This window comes from Plodia interpunctella, chromosome 22 (assembly GCF_027563975.2).
Source record: "Plodia interpunctella isolate USDA-ARS_2022_Savannah chromosome 22, ilPloInte3.2, whole genome shotgun sequence".
Taxonomy (NCBI): Eukaryota; Metazoa; Arthropoda; class Insecta; order Lepidoptera; family Pyralidae; genus Plodia; species Plodia interpunctella.
Window position 1 is genome coordinate 5,681,951 of NC_071315.1, and position 25,154 is coordinate 5,707,104.

The 25,154-nt window shown below is 34.8% G+C and overlaps 1 protein-coding gene across 1 annotated transcript in view; it reads right to left on the reverse strand.

Annotated features, from left to right (window-relative positions):
• Positions 1-21,969, reverse strand: part of LOC128679873 (orexin receptor type 2-like) — a 54,407-nt gene extending 32,438 nt beyond the window's left edge. The window contains exon 1 of the mRNA XM_053762357.2: positions 21,835-21,969. The gene's annotated coding sequence lies outside the window, so the exon portion shown is untranslated. The remainder of the gene's footprint in view (positions 1-21,834) is intronic.
• Between the last annotated feature and the right edge of the window lie 3,185 nt (positions 21,970-25,154).

The window sequence follows — 25,154 nt, forward strand, 5'->3', positions numbered from 1 at the left end:
TACCCTAAGTCCTTCACCGTACTTCAAACTGCATGAATGCAAAATTCCAAGAAGACAAGACGATTTTGTTGAGTAGATAAAGCGTGAAGAGGTAACTTTTGATCGATTTTAAATAAATGTTATAGGTGAAAATAATATGTTTAATTAAATAATAATTTATGTCGTACTTACTGTCACACAATAAATAAAATTTCACAGTAATCTAATTACTGTGAAATTATACGACCTCGGTGGCGCAGTGGTAAAGTGCTCGCCTCTGAACTGAAAGGTTCCGGGTTCGATCCCCGGTCGGGTCATGATGGAAAATGATCTTTTTCTGATTGGCTCGGGTCTTGGATGTTTATCTATATATGTATTTGTTATAAAATATGGTGTTGTTGAGTTAGTATCCCATGACACAAGTCTCGAACTTACTTTGGGGCTAGCTCAATCTGTGTGATTTGTCCTAATATAGGTTTTTATTTGTTTATTTTTAAGCCTGAAGCCTAAATAACTTCAAAAGAGTAGACTCACCATTAGACCAGCGCTGTGGGTAATGGTCTAAAACTTTATTCTAGACAAATAAAAAAGAAAACGACTTTCAATATTCATTTCGCTACAACTTTTGAACGGCTGAATAGATTTTCATGAAACATGGCTGAGAACACTCGGGATAAAATTATCCATGACACAAAAAAATTAAACGAAAATCGATTCATCCGTTTCGGAGCTACGATGCCACAGACAGATACACAGATAGACACGTTAAACTTATAACACTTCTCTTTTTGCGTCAGGGGTTAGTTAGTTAATGGTTACTCAACCATTGGGTCATACAGAGATTACATACAAGTTCAAATCCATATTTTAGTTTTGACATACATATTATTATTGTTTGAATTAAATTAATATACAACATTAAAATCAAAATCATAAATAAGATAAATAATAAAATTAAAAAATATATATTTAATATATAATCTGCCTTTTTTTTAAATCTCTGAAATTAAGATCAATATTGTATATAATAACACAATACAACATTCTGATTGTCGTTCCAAATTGCTTATTCTATTCGATTTCACTGCTCACTTCAAAAAATCGGTTAACTGGCTTTTATTCATAATAAATTTCTCCAACGGTGACGGACACGTTTTATCAATTTTCTAGAGAAATATCCAATATCAGAATAATTATTATCGTGGCAATATCTTGATAGCCATTGACGTGTAACAGGCGTGAGAAATATCCAATTTCCATTTCAGCGAAAAGTACAATACCAACTAGACATTTTTGTTAAATAAGTTACAGTGATCAATTAATTAGTAAATAAAACTTTTTGTATATGAATAAGTTTTTTCTTTCATATTGCTATCTCCATGAGGCGCGTTGTGATGTCTATATTTAGTTATAAATTAAAAATATATTAAATCTTTTATACAGTGCTTTTTGAGTTTAGTTCGGACATACATTTACTTTCATACGATTTTATTTTAATGTCTATTGTAATTTGATTTAATTTAATAATATTTTAATTATAATTTTATGATTTTAATGTAATGATGGACTGATAGTGTCTGAAATAAATGTTCGTTATTATTATTTGTATCTCTCAAAATCACGTTTCACGGGCCGTAGCCCGGTCCTTTGAGGCCTGCATGGGGACATGGGTCCAACATGTAGATGCCTTGCGTGATGTTTGATCTAAATGGGTCACCATCCAAAGCATTGTCGCAAGCATATCATGGAGTATGTTTTTGCGAACAATTTTTAGAAAGTGCAGGATTATTGGAATATAATGTACACTACAACGTATGGGGCTATTGGGTTGAATAGGCTTGTGTATGTGTATCCAGGTCTATGAGACAAAACTATGTCGCCTGCCTGGCCAATGTATAAACACGGTAAAAAGTCAGGCAGTGACTCGCCAGCTCTGTCAATGGATCCTCGAAAAAGGCCACACGATACAAAAATGCAGCAGAGAGGGCAACACTAGTAAAGCGGCTGAGGGTGTCGAGAGATGCGGCTCCGGTTTCAATATCACGGGGCTTATCCCCGAGTGCGGGTTTCCCCGTTAATACGCCATTACGTGCAATAAACTTTCAACCTGGAGCGAATGTTCTGCTCTTGCTACTCCACTCTGACCGGCCGGCTAAGGCAGGACAGAGGCGGGGACGTGTTACTGTGTGTGTATGTGTGTGTGTGTATGTGCATGTGTGTGTGGTCCCCTGGAGATCGGATCCGTGGTGAAGCCTCTCATCAACAGCTCGCCACAAGCTGCCCTGATATTATTATTAAATCTATTTGCATCAGAGTCCCAAGTTTCCACTGCAAAGGGTAAAAAATAATAATTGTCTATTAGATCTACATATGTTCGTCTTTTGTCAGCCTCCGCCGCACCACCACAATGAGAGCTCGCTGGTAAATGAGAAGGAACCAGTAATGTCTGTATGTAGTTGATTTATTTATATACATTTTGCTGTTAACAAAAAAAGCCGCGATACGTGAAAAAATTTGCAAGGGATGGTTTAACATAATCTTAGCTATTTCGCTTTCGTTTTATTGGATTATTATCTTTGATAGAAATGTATTATATTAAGGAATCAGTCATCGTTGCGTCTCATTTCGAACTCTGTTATATGAATGTTGACTACTGACTTGAAGTCAAGAGGCAAGTTATTGCCTTACGTTCGGTTGTATCTATTATTAGAATACGTCATAATATTATTTTGGCCGTTGAAATAGGAATTCCTCGTGTAAGGGTTTCGGTTAATTTATGGTTAATTTATCTGTTTACGTCATCGCTCAAAATAGTTATAGAGTAAACGGTCGACCTATTTTCATGGGCGAAGTGCGGTTTAGTCTTTCACTTCTCACCATCGAATCGATTCGAACCAATCGCTACTTATCAAGTGACTGACAGGGGGATGTCGTTGTAAGAAGATATTTCTTGTAGTTTCAATTTAGTTGTATAGTTATCTATTTATTTGATAGTATTTGATATATAGTAGTATAGTTATTTGATTTTATTTTGATAGTATATAATAGTCAATTATACTTTAGTATGATCACTGTGCCACAATAAACCTTTACAGTAACGGTGCTCCAGATTCCCAAGATACATGGTTTCCCTAGTTTGGGAGTCGATTTTTATATTTTCTGTGTACATTTTTTGTCAAATAAACGCATTTTATTTTATTTATTTATATTTATATTCATTGATTGAAAATTTTCATAAACGTGTTTGTCATAACTAAATCTACTTAGCGTAAGTTTAATTTTGATTTACAAGATTTAATTAGAGAGAGACAACATGACTAATCAAACTAATTGGCAGCTTGTAATAATGTAACAATAACGGATGATCCCTAAAATATAATGAACAGTATGTTATCTTGATGAGTCTATTGTATACAATTATATACATTTAATCTAGACTTATGATTCTCAACATTTCCGGAACGGTTACGGTGACGCAACAATGACGATGGCAAGAATGCCACATAAGAGCCAATCAGGAGGGTTCGTTTATTATATCTAGAGACAATATAATAAAAATAAATTGAAAAATTAGGCGTCGCCTGCCCCACCGCCCGCTGGATTTCCAGTGAAATTGGGTTAATGATTTGTTTGTGGCGTCACCCGGACCCGATATCTAGGAACCTGTGCTAGGGACCATACATGTGTGTTTAGACACACGTGTACTAACGCACATATACACACAGTAAACCCGCCTCTCGACTTACCTTAGAAAGCCGTAGAAATAAAATATGTAGGTAAAATAATATATTGTACTTTTGTAATATATCTTTTTGATTTGTTTGTTAGTAAATTTCTTATATGTGTTAGTTAGTACCCCTTTTCAAACTATTTGTTCATTCGGCCAGAGGTAATCGTAAGCCACTATATCTTCCTTATTTAATTATGCTATAATTAAATACTTTATTGCACCAAAAACATGATACACGATACGATTTTGAACAAGACAATTACAAAAATGTACAATTACGCTTATCGATATCTCTTCCTGGTTTGAGGAAAGGTGTGGTATGAAGGCCAATAGACACTTTACATAATTATTGGTAGACCATGAAATCACAGCTTACGATCCACAAGTTGGTTCTACTAGTTTAAGAACCAATGACATATTCTATTAATTTACTCCAATCAATTACGCGACGTGTCCCTGACAGCGAATTAAGGGTGAACGCTCACTTAGCTCGTGTTGCTCGGCGCCGTTTGGGAATCCTTGAATTTGAGGATAATGGCTGTGATTTTTCAGGCTTACAATTTATGAAGCATGGGCCGAAACAAGAGGGGGATTGAGTACTCTACGGAGAGGAAATATAGTACGCATTAGGCGATTTGAAGCTCTCTCAGACTCAACGTAATAAAGGTCAATTTACCTCCCAACTCATCCATATCCTAACTAATATTAATGGAAAAGTAAGTTTGTTTATTTGTTTCTTACCTCTTCACGCGTTATCTTCTATTCTTGAACTTTCGAAAATATATAATTAAGAGTATGTAGAAGGACATAGGGTACCTTTTATCATGGAAAAAATATTGTTCCCGTGGGATTTGCTAAAAACCCGTATTCTATTATAGGTGGCGCTATATGCTAACAAAATAAACTTTGCAATAGAAACACTAGATGGCGCTGTGTGTAATTTAAATGCGCTGTGGATATTTTATTTCAACTATACAAATCCCATTTTAATACGAAGAAAAACTGTTCCGGAGGGCATTAAAGCGGTCGAAGCCGCGTGTAAACAGCTAGTTATCCTGCAACCCAATCAATAACAAGTTTATTTGTTAGACAAATTAAAAAACCCCCGACTTTAAATATTAATTTCGCTACAACGTTTGAACGTCTGCACTGATTTTCATGAAACATGGCTAAGAACACTCGGGATTGAATTATCTATGAGACAAAATAAAACTAAACGAAAATCGATTCATCCGTTTGGGAGCTACGATGCCACAGAGAGATACACACGTTAAACTTATAACATCCCTCTTTTTGCGTCGGGGATGGAGTGAGTGATGCGTGGGGGAAAAAGGTATTCGCCATTCAAATTATGTAATTTAACGGTAATTTGTGTCACAAATATAATTCAGAGTGAGGAATACAGCAAATAAAAATGGCGTAGCGCAAACAACCGCCCACTCCAAGCAATCCATAACATCAGCAAACCGAATTGGTAAAAACACAAACATACTGATTTACACAGACTGGTAACTAACTGCTATAAATACTGTATTGTATACTGTACTTGTACCACTGAAGGCGACCTTGAAAATCGTGAAAAATTCAATTGATCATCATATCGAGTGTGTTATTGCTAACACTGGTGTCAGATTTTATTTAAGTCGCCTAATCAAAAATAAAAATCTGACATGACTTTTACGACTACTTACCGCCATCTAGTAGCAGGAAGTAGCATACACTCTCTTTATAGTCGTATTCCTAATGACTGAGGCTCGTGGTCATTACATGGAATGAAACACACGTATTGTTTTTCCTTGGCATTGGCATATGTCGCTTACACACTAGTGAATTAAAGTGTCAACCAGTGTGCAGGTTTCCTCACGATGTTTTCCTTCACCGGAAGCAAGTGGTGGTCGATGAAAACTACTATATATGAGTCAGTTGGTATACAAACTCATGTGGCACGAGTGAGATACGAACTTGAGACCTTGGGATCCACGGGCGAGCGTCTTAATCATTACACCACCACCGCTTCTCACCGAAAATTTCAATTCAATTCTTTATTTGCAATCTTATATCAATCTATCTTCAAATCAATTTATTTATTTCGAACTAGCGACCGGCTTTGGCTATGCACGAAGTTTAAAAATCTTCGGGAATTAATTGTCTATACGTGTAATCAGTGAAAACTGCATCAAAATCTGTGGAGTGGTTTATAAGAAGAATGCGAAACAGACCGTCGCAACGCGGCGAGCGATCATGTTTTATACTATGTGTGTGCAATAGACCTACACGTGAATGTCTCCGGCATCCAAAATACAAAAACAAATTACGTTTAAATATGCTAATGCTCATCCCGCGCAGATTGTAAAAGTCAATCAAGGGAAAGGGCGTTAAACTGAAGATTGTTTCCATAGGCGATGGACTGGTAATCTGTCCCTATTTATTTTTACTGTCTCTCACACACAACTTAACGCGGCCTTCCAGTTTCACTCTTGGCTATGTCTAACCCGTAATAATTAGAAATCTTATACTCTGTGTTAAAGAAATATACTTAACTAGCTTTTGCCCACAACTTCGTATGTGAGTAAAAATCCGTTTTAACAGGAAATCCTTTCCTAAATGCTCCCCTACACTGTCCTAGGAAGCTTCACACCAAATTTCAGCTTTCTACGCCCAGTAGTTTCGGCTGTGCGTTGTCTGCCAGTCAGTCAGTCAATCAGTAACGCAACAGTTTTATATTTATTGTTTATATAAAATACAAAAGTTCTCAATCATTTTGCTCCAGATACATCCATAAGAGATCTCTACAACATGGGATAAGGTCATTGTTTTACATGTGTTTTTCTGGTATTGATTTTAATTTATTTACATTATCTAACTTTCGTACAATAATAAAATTATTTTAAAGAACCTATTAAGAAATAAAGAAATTGAAATTTTGAACCGATGATCAACAAATGTTTGTGGACGACAAAGGATTACCTCATCGTTTCGAAATGTGACCCAAAAAGGACAATCTATCACAGCCCACGGTCCTAACCCACCGTCCTTGTTGGGCGACAAACGCGGCAAGACAGCGCGACAATATCAACTTGTGCTTTAGGTTCGGTAATCAGTTATTGTATTTTGTATTGTTCGCAGCGAATTTAGCCCTCGCGAACACAATAAATGTTTGATGAGTTTTTACCAAAATTGTGAATATTTCAAAAACGACTAAACCGATTATAATACGCCACGAGGTTAAAAATTATATTGACAGATCCTACATACCTTTTAAATTTCATCAAAATCAGACCGGCAACGGTTAGAAAGTTATCGCGTTATGAACATACATACATACATTCTTAAAAATTGCCCAAGTCGACTCGCTTGCTTCGCTCGCTCGGTCAATTATTCATTTCATCGACTTATTTTCACATTATTTTATGAACACCATATCCTCACGTCGTACGAGATTATAAAGGATATAAACGTCTTGATGACAGGCAACAGTTAAAGAGGATAGACGTCAAGTGGATGGTTATAAAATTAGAGCAGAATCTTCAAAATTGAGGTTTTTATGTGGACCTTGATCTTTGGTCATCACCGTCGGGAATAGAACTAGGAAAACGTGAGGATGAGAATGCTAGCTATTTATAATTGTAACCAATGTTGTCACTGTTATCTCTCGCACATCACACTGTCATGCTGCGTCGTGCAGTATTTCGTTGCACAATTAGGACGAGTGTTTGTTTTAACAAATGGTTTGCCGTCAAAACCTAAACGTCGTATAGAGACAAATGAGTCAATTTGTTCTAAAGAAGAGACATTTTGTCCGACTGCTGGAAGATGCTTTTTGTTGTGTTTACACTAATGTCAGTTTTGATAGACCATTAATCGCTTCCGGTGAAGGAAAACTTGGTGGAACGTGCACTATATAGGTGATAGTTTATCAGCCGGTGTGTTAAATGGAGGAGGCAGTGGCAAAATCATTATAATACCGGATTAGTTAACGACCTCGGTGGCGCAGTGCCTCTAACCGAGAGGTTCCCCGGTCGAGTCATGATGGAAAATGATCTTTTTCTGATTTGCCTGGGTCTTGTTTATCTATATATGTATTTGTTATAAAATATAGTGTCGTTGAGTTAGTATCCCATAACACAAGTCTCGAACTTACTTTGTGGCTAGCTCAATCGGTGTGATTAGTCTTAATATATTTTAATTTATTTGATACCATAATATACGAGGCCTGTTGTTATTGTGGAGTAACAAAATATGGTGGTCGTCAAAATAATAATGAGATGAAAAAAAAACAGGAATCGAGCAGGAATTGAACCCAGGCCCCTGACTATCCGGGACATTTAATAGGTACATTTTAATTTTTTGAAATATAATTCTTTATTTTCAACATTAACATCATTTAGCGACGACTTATTATCTATTGCCGACTTCCAAAGCGTAAACGCAATTTTTTATTCAAAGACGTTTAGTTTTTCCCAAAAAATACATTAAGTAAAAGACGACTATAAAAGAGCGATCATAGCAATTCATTTAAATCAGACAGCCGTTTATGCAGCTGGGACCAAGGTCTTCTTTTAGTGCGGTCCCAGTCTACCATCGACCTTTTAGTGGACCGACCAACTATATAAAGGTTACTGGTATCAAACGCAAAACCACCTAAAGACTACTTGGGTACGTCAAAACTAGCAACTTTTATTCTACGACTTTTCGTGATTCGTAGTTTTTTTTTGTTTTCATAAAAAAAAAAAGAATACAATCCAATTTGCGATTCTACACATCTTAACTCTATGTAATAGCTAAGCAACACGTGACAGTACAGCAGCGTTATGTAGCGGAATAGAACGTAGAGGTAACGTCTTATAGAAACGACATTAAAACTAATAAAAATTGGATTTTTTTTTTGTATTTATTACGTTTAGACAAAAGTCGTAGAATAAAAGATGTTAGTATATTTTTTAATTCCCAGCTTGTAAATTACTAAATTTTAACTATTTATAGAAGATTGACCTTGACAACTCTCTAAAAACTCCACTTATCCCATTACATGACATGACACTATCAGGACAGTACTCTAAACCGCCATGCTTATCACGACCACAGATTATGTACAAAAGTGCTGGAATTAGTTGTACAAATTGCCCTGGGCAAAATTACTCAAGCGCCCCTTATGTGTATTGTGTTGAACGTGTTATTATGGATAACTGGACTTGAATGTTTTAAGGCATTCACTGTTATGTTTATTCACATTTTGGACCAACCGAAAATGGTATAAAAGTTTATGTATCTCATTATATTCTTCGCTCTTTGTCAATTTGATAGACATAATTTTTGTGTAACTTGATTTAATTTAAGCCGAATGGAAATAAAGTTAATTATCATTCCAGAGCGGAAATGTGTTATTACCAATGCGACCAAAAAAAGATAACTTGCAGAAATGTACAGGCATTCGATTACCCTTTCCGCTTTAATATCTAGCGTACAGTCAACAGCACATCAACCTACCCAAATTCATTGCAAACTCGCAGCTATTACCATGCCATAGAGGTTAATCGGTTATCGTATAACTATTTTGACCCCTCGCAGTACTGGATATAATAACTATAAAAACACGAAGGTACTAACTTCAACGCAACCGGTCTAATATAGGTAAGCCGAAATAATTCTGCGCCTAAATACAAAAGTTTCCACGCATATTGCACTATTTCATAAAGCTTTGTTTCATTTAATTAAATAGCTTTATGTTAGCCATGCCTCATTGCTTAGTCGAGTTCCGTTGCGACGACGCAGCACGTTATAGAGCTGCATTGTTTTCTACAGGTTTTACATTGACTTGCGTTGACGTACGTCGAAAAGTCATAAAATTTCTACGTTATTCTGCGGTGATCCGTCGTTGGACGTCAACGTGACGGAGCGCAACGGAGCAATGGGGCATGGTCTTAAGGTAACCGCACGCACAAGCGCACTAGTGACACTATCACATTTTTATCAGTTTAATTTACCTATTAGCTGAGGGTCGTGGTCATTACGTGGAATGAAACACACACAACTTTCTTGGCATTATTAACGGAGTGGTTTGCTATTGCCTTCTCCGTTTCACACACAAGTTAATAATCAACCATTGTGCAGGTTTCCTCACGATGTTTTCCTTCATCGGAAGCATGTGATGGTCGATGAAAACTACTATACATGACTTAGATTGGTATACACACGCATGTGGCACGAGTAGGATTCAAACCTGGGACCTTTTGATCCACAGGCGGGCGTCTTAACCGTTACACCACCACAGCTCCACGGTTTCCCCCACCGAAAGCAAACGGTGGTCGATGAAAAGTACTATACATGAGTAAGTATGTACGAACTCATGTGGGAAGAGTAAGATTCGATTTTCTCCTATTAATAATGATTACGAACCAGTAAGCTATCTCATTATACTAAGAAAACATACCTTTCTAGTGGGCTTATTTACACTATGATGGAATGTTCACGTTGTATTATACAAACAAAGTCAGTGAAAGAATTAGTACAGGAGGAATTAGAATTAGTACAAGAGGTTAAACATGCGCATATATACCGCAGCAGTAGGTAGTTTTCATGTCAGATTTGTATGTAAAGTTGGAGCATGGACATTGGTATTAAGAACTAGCGACCTGACCTTGCATGGTTGCATGCATAAACCGTCGGGAATTGTCTAATTAACAGTGAAAACTGCATCAAAATCCGTTGCGTTGTTTGAAAGAAGAAAGCTTAGAAACACATAGACGCGAAGGGCGACTGTTTTATAATATTTAGTGATGATGTAGAAGAATCGATGCAAAATTGACTTTTCTTATTAACGTATTCTATACATAATATAATAAAATTGTAATTATATATAATATAGAAGATATTAAAAAAAAATAATTACGGGAGGTCTTTGTGGGACTAACAGAAGCCAAAACCATTTTTTTTTAGAATTTTTGTCTGTGAAATGTTTTTGGCTTCTGTCTTTATTTAAATGGGGGTTTTTAACTACATGTACCTATACCAAATTTTATCAAAATTGGTTCAGCGTTTTCGCCGTGAAAGCGGAACAGACAGACAGACACTCAGGCATTTATAATGTTAGTATGGATTTATAATAATAATATGAATGGAGTTAAATTTCAGAGTCATATAAAATGAAAACCGTAAAAATTTATTCAAATGCAACATAATATTTTTGAGCGGGTAAAATTTTAGGGCGTTCCAACAAACTCGAAATTATGGTTGTTATAGGTCCATATACATATTATATAATATCCCTGGCCGTTTTTCGGCTATGATGACTGATCATTACTGTTTCGATGTTCTGTAAGGCTTCGTTGATGTGCCTAAAATGGCTGTAGTATCCTATTTTGGCCCTAAATGTTCTAGAGCAGTGCGGACATGTGAGACTGATATCATCAATATGGTATTGTATGGAGGCAGGTGGTCTTTTAATTTACTCCCTTTTCGCATCAAGCTCATCTCTCCTGCGTTCTTCAAAGTTTTGTACATTTTCCTGTAAGTACCAAGCGTATTTTTTAATATATATTATATATACATATTAAAAAGCCAGTATCAATCATCCAGAGAAAACTGAATTTTGTATCCCAAAACTGCCGCGCAAGTTCAAAACTTTCGACATCATTTCTGAATATTCGTGTAGTAAATATATAACTATTCATGTTAGCAATACAGTCTAATGTAGTTTACAAGTTGAGCTCAACAAAGACCTAAACTAAGCTTCGCCTCAAGGTTTACTTAAAACCATACTTTGCTTATAGTTGTTTGTGGTTTTCACGGATTTCTGATCTCTAAATTTGCATGACATTTATTTTAACTGTTCGCATTGTAGACTATGGTAATTGATCGATATTAGTCGGTTTAATAAATGATATTAAACTAGCTGTAATGTTCATCCGCGGCTTCTTCAGCGTAGAATAGTTGCTTCTGACAGCATAATTATATTCTTGTGTTTAAAGGGAAGGTAGGTCTTAGGTACCCATGCCATATTTCTGATTTCCAGAACCAATATTTTTCTGATGATTTTCATACAAATTTTCACCTCCTATTTAGACTGTGGTGGTTCATTTAAAAAAAATAGCTATGCTTGAACGGGGGTAATCATAGCTATTATTAGGAAACTGAAAAATACACAGTCTCATTTGCGATTCAACATCACCTTAACTCTATGCAATAGCCAAGCAACACGAGACAGTACAGTAGCGTTATGTAGCGGAATCGAACATAGAGTTAACATTTTATAGAAACGACATTAAAACTAAAAAAATGATTTTTTTTTTTGTATTTATTAAGTTTAGACAAAAGTCGTAGAACAAAATATGTTACACTCTTTACCTTATGCGCATTTGGAAGGTTATGCGTTAGATACCAGTAACCCTGTATAAATAAACATCGAAGACCCAGGTCAAAGACAATATGGTCTGAAAAAGATAGGACCTCCACCTCCTCCACATGTATATAAAACTCTACGTGAGTTGCGCTAGTTCAGTATTATTTATTTAGTTTTATTTTATTCGCAGCACTCACCGACTCGTGTAGGATTGACAGACACAAACACAAACAAACTGACGAAATGTGAACCAGAATTGCAGAGCGAGATATTATTATATAGCAAATTCAAACATTTTATCCAAAATAAGTAATTTATCCTTACATATTATAAATTAGCTTAGCTCCCGGGGAATTTCGGGAATAAAAATACCCTACGTGTTATTCCAGGTAATTTTTCTTTCACACCAATCGATCCAGTAGATTTTGCGTGAAAGAGTAACAAACATACATACACACATACTTACAACCTTTCGCATTTATAATATTAGTAGGATTAGAGTCCTGTGCCGCGTCTGTCTGTGATAAACTCAAAAACGACTGCACGGATTCTCATACGGTTTTCACCAATAGATTGTGTGATTACTGAGGAATGTTTAGGTGTATAATATTATTATGTTTCTACACGAGCGAAGCCGGGACGGGTCGCTTATTTTATATATTAATTTTGTTTTTGTGACTTTGTACGTGTGCAAAAGTGCTTGTGAAGGTCTAATGTCTAATAATGAATGTTCTAAGGCAAGCCGAAGTTTTAAGATGGTCCGACAAACTGTCGACCTTCGTTATGTTCGTTTATCTCGTCCCTTTATATAATGGAAGTATTATATCTATGCCTTAAGTAACCCACTACGATATTGTATTGAGAGGCTGTAAAATATTACTTCTACTCCTGCTGTGAAGTACCTAAGTAGTGATAAAAGCTTTCCATCAGTATATAAAAGGAAATAAATATCCTTAATACTTTTGACATTATAAAAAAGATATACCTCTCTATACATATACTCTGTATTGAAAGTGGGCAATGTATGTTCGCGCAAAACGTAAAAAAATATTAGTTGGATTTTTTTGTGGTTTTACAGTTGTTTAGCGGTTGGTTTAACTGAAAATCTGGTATAGATTTCATAGTGATATGTTGCTGAGAATCCGAGATATTGATAGTAATATCTTATTAGCGGAAGCACTTAATTAACGCGGGCTAAACCACGGGAAAAGCTCGTAAATACTTGATAGCTTGCCTTATTAAAATCTGTCATTAATTAATCTAAAATAAAAACAAAGTCACTCAAAGAAGATCAAGCATTTATTTTCTCAACAAAAAATAAACGAATTTCCCTAACGATGTCTTTAATGTAAGAGAAACGAATACTTTTAATTATCTTAAGTCAGCTTGCATGCAACTTAATGAGTTTCCATTAACTTCATTCGTTTTGATTGGTCCAAATTTGCATCGCAACCGTATACGTGTGTAGAGCGTTCTTTCGACTGATACCGCTTGAACTAGTTTCGCGGGTCCAGTTGACGGAATAGTTAGTAAATGTTTCGTTGATTAGCCGTAGCTTTAAAGAAAAATATTATACTGAAACTTGTTTTTCTTTTTTATTGATCTATGTGCTGGATAATAAGTATGGCAAATAATAAGTACCTACAGTAGTCGACGAACTCGGTGGCGCAGTGGTAAAGTGCTTGCCTCTGAACCGAGAGGTAACGGGTTCGATCGCCGGTCGGGTCATGATGGAAAATGATCATTATCTGATTGTCCCGTGTCTTGGATGTTAATCTATATATGTATTTGTTATAAAATATGTTATCGTTGAGTTAGTATCCCATAACACAAGTCTCGAACTTACTTTGGGGCTTGCTCAATCTGTGTGATTTGTCCTAATATTTATATATTATTTTATTTATTATAGTAATTTTCACATGAGTATTAGAAATATATACCACATATATTTCCCGAAATTAATAATGGAATGTACTCCAGACGCACAGAAAATTATCCTAAAACATAAATTTATACTGTTTTGGCAGTTGTCGATATATTTTAACAATATAGCAATGATATAATTGAACTCGTCCCGTGGGTCCAGTTTACGCGGGCTCAGTCGAGTGCTCTTGTGCACATAAAATGTAAATCTAATTATAAACTGCCATCTGAGACGCAGCTGAATAAGCCTGTTATAACTTAGCGTTAAGTATTGTGATAATTTAAGTTTAGTTAATTTTTGGGAATGCAACAAGACAGGTTTTCGTAAAAACATGAAAAGCCATTTATTTGCTAATCAATTATTTAAAAGTGTACTCGTTCAGCAAAGACAGTAAATAAATTTTATTTTTGGTTTTTATTAAATTAGTTTTTCTTAATAAGTTTAATTTAGTTTTTATTTTATTTTAGTTCGCCGCGAACTTTGACCTCGCGAACACAATACATTTTTACAAAATTGTGAATATTTCAAAAACGACTGAACCGATTTTGATGCTCCACGAACTTAAACATTCTATTGACAGATTCTACATAACTTTTAAATTTCATCAAAATCAGACCTACGGTTCGAAATTTATCGCGATACAAACATACAAATATACATATATATAAAAAATGTATTTTTGCCCCAAGTAGAATGGTAGAATTCGCTCGCTTCGCTCGCTCGGTCAATTAATGATTGTCATATATTTTTGCTTTTCACGCGTTTTTGTAAAGACATTAAATATTTTTGACAAGAATATGTTGTGAAAATTTAAATATTTTTATTGATTTAAATCGATTCACAAAGGGTAAAAAAAACTTATTACGTTGGTATAAAAAGTTGTTACCAGCAGCTTCGACAGTCTCTTCAGAGGGTGAAGTGTGTGTTTATAAATTACACTTATCACTATAGAATCGATTGGAAGTGAGACGCAGTGAACCAATCACATTGCGGTGTGGTTGTCGTTGCGTCACAAAGGAGCGCTGTCATTGGTTAGCTGCGCCTCACTGCGAATCGACTCGATGGTGAGATATAGCTAAGTAAATAACAAAGTCACATTACACTGTTCACCAGATGATGAACTGGAGAGTGTGTAAGGCTATAAAGATCTTATAGCCTTACACACTCTCCAGTTCATCAATATTCACTCCAATGCACTGAACATTGGACTATGGTGATTTTTTGAAGTGGTAGAAACAAATAAAAAAAAATATAATAGGACAAATCACACAGATTGAGCTAGCCCCAAAGTAAGTTCGAGACTTGTGTTATGGGATACTAGCTCAACGATACTATATTTTATAACATATACATATATAGATAAACATCCAAGACCTGGGCCAATCAGAAAAAGATCATTTTCCATCATGACCCGACCGGGGATCGAAACCGGGACCTCTCGGTTCAGTGGCAAGAACTTTACCACTGCGCCATCGAGGTCGTCACAAAATCTACATTAATCTAATTAGATCAGAAAAATAATCATTGACTTATTCAATAATTAATAGAAGCGGCGGTGGTGTAAATGGTTAAGACGCCCGCCTGTGGATCGAAAGGCCCCAGGTTCGAATCCTACTCGTGCCACACGAGTTTGTATATCAATCTGACTCATGTATAGTAGTTTTCATCGTCCACCACTTGCTTCCGGTGAAGGGAAACATCGTGAGGAATATTTTTGATTGGAGCTAAATTTTTTAATGATTGTTTTCCATTTTGACTCCTGTTTCCTCTCCATAATATGTTACTTTTTTTCTTTTAAATATACCTACAGTTTCTAATATATAAGAACTTCTGGCTATTGTAATTTTCTTGTGACACTCTGCTGACCTCTCGCTTGGATTTCAAAATTTCTTACTTTTATTTTAACTGTGGAGACTTTTAATTGACTCTCTGTTTCCTACTGCTATTGTTATATAACTGTATGTCTTCCTAAATGGTAATAAATGAATAAATAATGATTATTTGTACTTTACGAAAAAAGTACCTAATATTAATAAGTATTTCGTTTTAAGCCATCATTTGTTTTACGTCCCTGTTCTACTTCACTACACGCCTCGTTCAATTTGAGACTCATTCATCACTCCACCACGTACATTCCATTTTGACCCGGGGTCCTAGGTTAGCGACAAAAGCAGCGAGATACCCGGTGCGGTGCGACCGTCTATATCAATATCGTTATGTGGCGTCGTAATAGTGAGTATCATAATGTCCATACGTCCTAACGAATAATTATTATAAATAAGAAAGTTTGTCATGCTTTGTACAGTTGATCCCTGTGCTGATTTTGATGAAATTTGAAATAGATATGGTAACTATATGGCTCGAGTTACGGGCAATAGCTGGAAGTAATATTAGCTACGTCCCGGGGATTAGCTCCTGTGGGATTTCTGGATAAAAAGTATGTTAATTATTCCACGTTCTACTCCTGCACAATGATTCCATAACCAATCCATCAGTAGATTTTGCGTCAAAGAGTAACAAACATACATCCTCACACACTTTCGCGTTTATAATAAGTATTAATAGGATAGGATACTCGTAATGTATGTTAAACAAAACAATAAGGGGGTTTATCACGAACCATCAGGACAAGCTCACACGACCCATCCCTACATTTCATTTTAAATTAGCTTAAAGTTACTAGAGATTGTATCGCGTTGTGCAGCGTTTTGTCGCTCACCTAGAGCGCCGGGTAAGGCATTTGTCCTAACGTCGTCGACGATGAGTGAGAAAAGCTTCCCAGACAGCTGTCGATCTCAAAGGAATTTTATTTACCTACCTTCCTAGCATTAAGGTTCCTTCTGATATTATTATAATAGTACCTATAACCGCCTGAACGGACCCTGTAGACACGAATTCCTGTACGGTTGTATAGATTTGTAGCGCATGCTTGTACACGCGCGTATACACGTGAAGAAGAAGCGGCGCAACAAACTTTACCGCACCTCTAAAGACAAAAGTAGGATTGTTTATAAGTATAATAACTGTAAATGGACGAATTCACATTAGATAAGCACTTATTTACCCTAATTATTATTATTAATGCGAAAGTAAGATTGTTACCTCTTCACACTCTATTTACTCAACAAATCTTCTTGGAATTTTGCATAGATGTAGTTTGAAGTATGAACAAGGACATGGGGTACTTTTCATCCCGGAAAAATAACTGTTCCCGTGAGAAACATACGCGTACCCATACCCATTGTACCCATCAAAAACTGCTTTACTCGGTAATAGCATAGTATGTATGGCACCGAAAATTTACAACAAAATTCCAAATCAATATAAAAGCTTAAATTTAAATCTATTTAAAAAGCACCTCAAGTCTTTATTAACTGATAAATGTTATTATACTTTAAATGATTTCTTTAATGATAGACTCGGATAGAATTTAGGGCTAGTATAAGTACATTATAATTCTTTTTTTGTTTTGGATTTGTAGTGGATAGCATGCTCCTCTTTATTTAATTATATTTGCATACCTATATTCGGTAAAACGTGTAGGTCTAATTCATTTTAACTATTTGTACTCATGTTTTTGGCAAATAAATGTTTTCTTTCTTTCTTTTCTTTCTTTCTTACGCGGGCTAAGCCGCGGGCAACAGCTTGTAATATCATAATTTAAATGTGAAATAAAACGTTGGTATTCTTCAATAAATTATTAAAAACTGTGCACAGAGCCATACCATAATCATACCATAAACGAATACCATATTATTTTCCATATTATCTATGATAGATAATGGTTAACGATATCTGTTCCTACTTGAATGGTCATCTAATTAATCCAATGCAAATATTTACTTGGTACTATTTTCATACTGTATTTTCCATACTTCAAATATTTACTAATATCAAACGTTAGCGGCGATGTGCTAAATCTAGTTAACAAATTAAGAGGGATTATGGTATAGCTATGTATTTCTCATATCTGTGGGTCCTTGCCAAGGCAAGTGTGTGGGCTGCTTATTAGAAGCTGGACTTTGCTTCCAATATATATACATATATTTTAATCAGCACTGTGTACATTGTGTACTTTTATATACTATTAGAAAAAAAACATTGTAAGACAATACAATAATGGTAAGCCCTTCCGGCATGATAGGGACCATGCCGTGTTCAAATGAGTTTCTTTCGGCATTTCTTCTCAGCAGTGGTCGTTCCGAAATGACAGTAGTTTGTCGCTTGTGATAAATAACTATTTAATATAAACATTGACAAGAAAAAGTGTCTGTGAAGGTCTAATTTATGAATAAATGATTTGAATTAGAATTTGCTTTCAGAAGTAAAACAAAAAGCCATCCTGGCTTTATGTTACGCAGAGATTTTAATTTAAATAATTAACAGTAAGTATATTACTTCGGGTAGTAAGTTTAGTAGTAACAAGGGCGACAAACCAATCAATGTGTCCTACCGGTGCTCACTTTTGAAGGCAGGAATTAATGCAAAATTAATTTGCGATGGCCAAATAATAAAACGGTTAGGTACACTGTACATGTACTTGGTCCTAAACAAGCAATAACAATATTACTGGTGTAACTACACACACACAAAACGATCGATTGGACAAACTTCATAGACAATACATACACGACGCAGAAAATTGGATTACGTGGGCCTAGACATCTTAGTTGACCAATCAATCATAATTTTCTGAAAAAAAAAGCGTAGGTAGATATATGATAAAACGTACTCTTCCGTTCAGTGCACCGATTTTAATAGCTCTTAGTTGCTCCGTTTAGAGCACCGTAAAACATACATATTTATTTCTGTTTTGAATATCGTTGAGTCAGTATCCCATTACACAAGTCTCGAGCTTATTGTCAATATAATAGGGGTAACAAAATCAGTTAAGTCGTTTTTGAAATATTATTTACAATTTTGTAAAAAAAATATTGTGTTCGTGAGGTCTAAGTTCGCGGCGAACAACTAGTAAGTATATTTAAGTTAATTAATAATTAGGTCACAGAAGTCGTTAAAAAGTGCTGGCTTGATGCCGTCAACGTTGATCATATGAAGGACATAAGGTACCTTTCTTAAATAAATGCTTCCGTGGGAAATCCAATCCAATGGATTCCTGAAGCTCATTGATGAGAGGATGGATGCAGAAGTATATAGGAGGCATGATGACCTCCACATAAACAAAATTGTTAATTTAAGATAAGTTTAATTTTAAGGAAATTTATTTATAAATGGACTAACTAATAATATGGACTGTTGGTCTGAAATAAACATATTTTATTTTATTTATTTAAATCCACGCGGGCGAACCCGCGGTCAAAAGCTAGTATGCTAGCAGCTATACACCAAAAATGTTAAATTGTTATTCTCATTCGGCTCTGACGTTAGATGTAAGGTGGTCGTAATATATGCAAAAAAATCCTAAAATTATCACACGAAAGGGTGAAAATATATAATTGTATTTATTTAATCCTTTGTTATGTCTACCATTGTTTGCTTTGTTCTGTATCATTAGTTTACTGCTCCTGTCAGACACACGTTTAGTCTTATTTCAACGGTCATTTATATATTTTTTTAGTTTTAGAGTGGGTTGCACCAATCAACTTTGATGTCAAATTTTACCCATGCGTCGTTTAGACAAAATGGCGTACTTGAAGTCCCGAAGAATATTTACAGACATTCAGCTGTCACCTACGCGAGAAAACGCGACAACAATGTCACTTAATTTATTAAACTTAATTTATTTAATACATAAGTATGTCACTTAATTTATTTCTGTAAAACCTGGGCGAGGCCAGGAACCAGGAAATTGAAGAGAGACATTCAAAATCAATCAATTTTTTTCCGCGAGCTATCTATAAGTATAATATTATTACAAAAAGGTAATCGTTTGTGAGTTTATATGTTTGAGGCGGGTAATCTCCGAAACTACCGAACGGATTTCAAAATTTCTTTCACCATTGGAAAGGTACATTATCCAAGATTGCTATAGGCTATATTTTATTTCAAAATTCTCACGTGAGCGAAGCCCCGGGCGACATCTAGTATTGTAGAATCTGAATAAGGATCTTTAAATAGAATTTAATGTTCGTGGATCAACGAAATCGATTAAGTCGTTTTTGAAATATACATTAAATTTTGTAAAAAACTCATGAACAATTTATTATTATTGATATTGTATAAATAAGATTTTGATATTAGAAAGGTATATTATCCAAGACTATATTTTATCTCAAAATTCCCACGGGAGCGAAGCACCGGGCAACATGATGTAGTGAGATGGCACTCGCGTATTTTAACTGTCCATCCGTTCAGTCCCTCAGAGCCTGAAACTAATCACTACGTAACGTCTGTTTTGAAACAAAATATTGGATGAGAAATAAACGGGCATAGTAAATACTATTTGACACATAAAAAGGGATCAATGAGAAAACATTTCGGGTTTACTTCAAGGATTTGAGTGGAGTCGTGCTTGGTTATTAATTTGTCAGGAGCTTACTTTTTTTGTTTCTCGTGTAGCTATGTCGGTATAATAATATGTGGCGTGTGGGTGTCTATATATTCTAGTTCATATTTATTTATTTCCCACTATGTGCACATAAGTAGCCTTTAAATATAAACTGGTTTTTATTGCTCTATTGCAATAAATAATTATCTATATGTAACTGATAACTAGATATCTAGCTATTACGACGGGAGAAATTTCAAATCAGAATTTGCAGACAACTGGAAAGTAGGAAAAATTTAACTTGCGAGATTCGATTACAGACAGACAGACAAGCAAACATGGACAGGTGAAACTAAATGAAAGCATGTAATAACTCTTTGTCGGCATAATACCAAATGATGTTAATATCTGTGACGCTGATAAGGGAAAATTAATTTTGAGCTAATTTCCTTTGTTTGGTATACCTATATTGTATTGAACAATTTATTATAAACTAGCTGCGTTCCGGGGATGCGCTCCCGTGGGAATTTTCTGTATGTTTGAGGCGAGTAATCTCCGAAACTACTGAACCGATTTCAAAAATTCTTTCACCATTAGAAAGGTACATTATCAAAGATTGCTATAGGCTATATTTTATCTCAATTTTCCCACGGGAGCGAAGCCTGGGCATCATCTAGTATACATGATAAAACTGTAATTGGGCTATGTCTGTATATAAGAAATATAAAAAAAATATATGGGGGGCTTTATGGGACTAATAAAAGCCAAAACATTTTTTTTTTAATTTTTATCTGTTTGTCTCTATGTTTGTTCGCGCATCAAGCAAAAACTACTGAATGGAATTTGATGCGGTTTTCACAGCTGTATAGGAATAAAGGATAGTCTTAAAATCTGGTTAAGTTGCATCGCGACACGATGCTTAGAACCTGAGACGTTGACAATAATACGTTATTAACGGACACACGAAATAAACGCGGGCGAAGTTGCGGGCAAAAGTTAGTTTTAGCTATAAAAATTATAATGCTATCTCAAATTCCAAACGTTCCAAAATGTTGGCATGGCTAACGATTGCTTAAAATTATTACAAAGTGGTTGAAGCAGTTCCATTGTGCTACAAAACCAATGTATCCTATTAAAATATAAGCTAATAATTTATTCTTAGTTATATTGCTTTAGACCTGGTAAAAAAACATGCCAATTTGTAATCATAAATCTAAAATAATTTATACTGCATATAAAAACAAAAAAAAAACAGTTTATTCTTTGTGTAAAACCAAAAACATTTCAATACAAAAAGTGAATATCGACAAAATCAGTTTTCAAAAAGTTATCTTTGTAAGACTTTTCTTATGACATTTTTGCTTGTGAATCGAAAAATATCTATCAAAATACTTATATAATAAAAAGACACTCACCATTTCCTTCCAAACAACACAATTTACTAATAATTAAAGGCTAAATTAATTTAAAATGTTTATTTAATTCACTTTATCGAAACGCGCGCGCTTTTAACGCTCTCCCGTGCGCTTTGTACGATGATCAATTTAACACTGACGCGTGTTGGGAAAAGACAGTAGGCGGGAAAAATCTCATTTCTAAACGATTTCGATAACGAGAACTCATCTATCCCCATGCAAATAAGGACTATTTTTATCACTTTGTTAGACCGTCGATTTGTCTTTGAACCTGCGTTGAGATTAATGATGAATATAAATTCTTCGGGGTTTTTGTGAAGTTTGAAAATAATAGTTTTCAACCGCGAGCATAAAGTTTTATCGAGTTTCGTTCATATTTATTTAAAAAAAAATGCTTACAAAATAGGTTACACCCTTTCTCATGGTTTAGGAGTTTCAGTATGTACACTCAACTGTACATTAATGTACTTCTATAGCGCGGTAATTGGGTCAAGATTTCAATTAATTTGAGTAGGTTGATGTGCTGTTGACTGTACTAGATTTAAGTCCCAAATTGTCTCACTAAATACAAATATTAATTTAAGTATATAGTCGTCTAGTGTATAAATATTAATGTATACATTATATAATTTTAATATAATTTTGGAGTATATAAAATAGTAGAAAAACAAATTGAGTGGTAAAGATTTAAGAACAACTGGCTTATTTCATTATAGAAAAACTCATGTCATCATCATGAGTACTCGATCAAATCAAAATCAAAATCAAATCATTTATTCAGAAATTAGGCCTCCACAGGCACTTTTTCACGTCATATTCTAAATTGAATGATGTTTACCAAAGCTACAAACTACTAGTATTTCGGAACGACCACTGCTGAGAAGAAATGCCGAAAGAAACTCATTCAAACAGTGTTGGTCCCTATTATACCAGAAGGGCTTACCATTTTTTATATCACTTGATCACAATCATAATCATATATATATATATGTTCATATTCACAATCATAATATGTTTCCGTATACCTCTCGTATTCTTCTAATTACATTGTAATATTACTGAGAACAACAAAATATTCTAGACTTCTGGTCAACATTGTTTAAATGAGTTTCTGAGCATTTCTTCTCTGCAATGGTCGTTCCTAAATGCTATTAATTTGTAACTTTGGTACATAGGTATTATTTAATTTAGAATATGACGCGAAATATGCCGGTGAAGTTTTAATTTATGAATAAATGATTTGATTTGCAAATTTTTAACGTAAGTTTAACGCTAATAACTTTTGGTTCAATTCTGATGATTGCTTTTCAATGACACTTGTATGCGAATTGGTTCTGTCACAGTTCAAGTTACATCAAAGTTTTGGTCTAAGCCAAGTAGTATTTTGGGTTTACTATATACTTTCTCTGACCTCGTTCCCGGTTGCATTTGGGGCTATGGTGCTGCGGAGCCGGGGGTCAGCGTAAAAAATAACCTTAAAGTTTTGAAGATACACAAGTTCTCATGGGGTCAAATTTTAAGACATAAAATGTGGTATATTTTTGTTACTATCCTATACTTACTTACGCATAACTATATTTTGCATATTTGTTTAGGCATAAATATTGTTTATGTATTCGTAAACATTGTTATAACAAGGAAAATACTATAATAAAACTGTTGTAATATTAGAATTAGTTTGCGTATAGACAGCATAATAATGTTGTGAGGAAAAGTCCTGGCTTCTGTTCGCATGTGTTGAGTTATCAGAACCGGAGAGGTCAGGTTGGTTCGGGTCTAGACCTAAAACTAGATAAGCAGGGCCGTCTTTCCCAGTCAAGTGCCCAGGGCCCCGCGATCAATAGGGCCCCCTTCACATCTAATACAAAGTCCCTAGTCCCTGTCATATCACCAAACGATAACAAATATTTATTACCAAAAAACTTAAATAATTCGAATTATAGGTACAAATCGAAACTAAATTACTGACTAAAATACCGACTTACTTAGCTTTTACATGCGCGGAGCTATTCTGCTCTCGTCCAAAAATTAGGCTTTCCGACTTCAGCATGATTACATAAATTAGTTAAATATAATAACTTACATAAATTTTAATATATAATGGTATACTAAGCACAATACACATTTTAAAGAAAAATCATCAGTACGACATAGATTTTTAAGCGCTAACTTGTAAATGCTAAAAAAGTTACTTTTGTGGACTGTATTACATTTAGCTATTGTACATTATGTACTTTTATATATTATTAGAAAAAAAAAAACATTGTAAGAAACAATAATGGTAAGCCGATCTGGCATGATAGGGACCAACACTGTTCGAATGAGTTTCTTTCGGCATTTCTTCTCAGCAATGGTCGTTCCGAAATGCCAGTAGTTTGTAGCTTGTGAGAAATAACTATAAAGATTGACGAGAAAAAGTGCCTGTGAAGGTCTAATTTCTGAATAAATGATTTGAATTAGAATTTGAATATGTGATTGTTAATAAAAATATTATCTACTTTCTTTGCCTATTCTAACAAAATTGTGTTCTTTCAAAGTCATAGGGGCCCCATTATCCTATTATACCCAGGGCCTCCAATAGGTTAAAGACTGTAGATAAGTAGTACCTAAGTAGAATCATATTTGTTTACAATGTACATAATGTAAGTTTTAGGTAAATACTCTATGATTTTATCTTTGATCTCTCTCTAACTCAGCTGAGCGTTTTCCCACATCTTTCTTCTCAGCCGCTGAGTGTTGGAGCCCAGGGATCGCTAGAAGCGAAGGCTGTATTTACAAAATGCTGTTTTTTTTTGTTGTTCATTTTTGAATGGTTGACGACCTCGGTGGCGCAGTGGTAAAGTTCTTGCCACTGAACCGAGAGGTCCCGGGTTCGATCCCCGGTCGGGTCGTGATGGAAAATGATCTTTTTCTGATTGGCCTGGGTCTTGGATGTTTATTTATATATGTATCTATTTATAAAATATAGTATCGTTGAGTTAGTATCCCATAACACAAGTCTCGAACTTACTTTGGGGCTAGCTCAATCTGTGTGATTTGTCCTAATATATTTATTTATTTAATAGATATCATTATAACTCAATGAAAATTCATTCAAATTAAACGTATACCAAATCTGTCATACTTTTTAAGCTAGTATCTTATCTATATATATTATCTATTACAACCATTCAAAAATCAACAAAATTTGCTTACCAAAGCACATGATCAAAAAGTATACAAAAACATGTTATAATTGTGATCGAGTGCAGGATAAAAAATATATAAACCAAACAAAACACACGAGAATCGAATTGAATGAAAATTCATTCAATTAAACT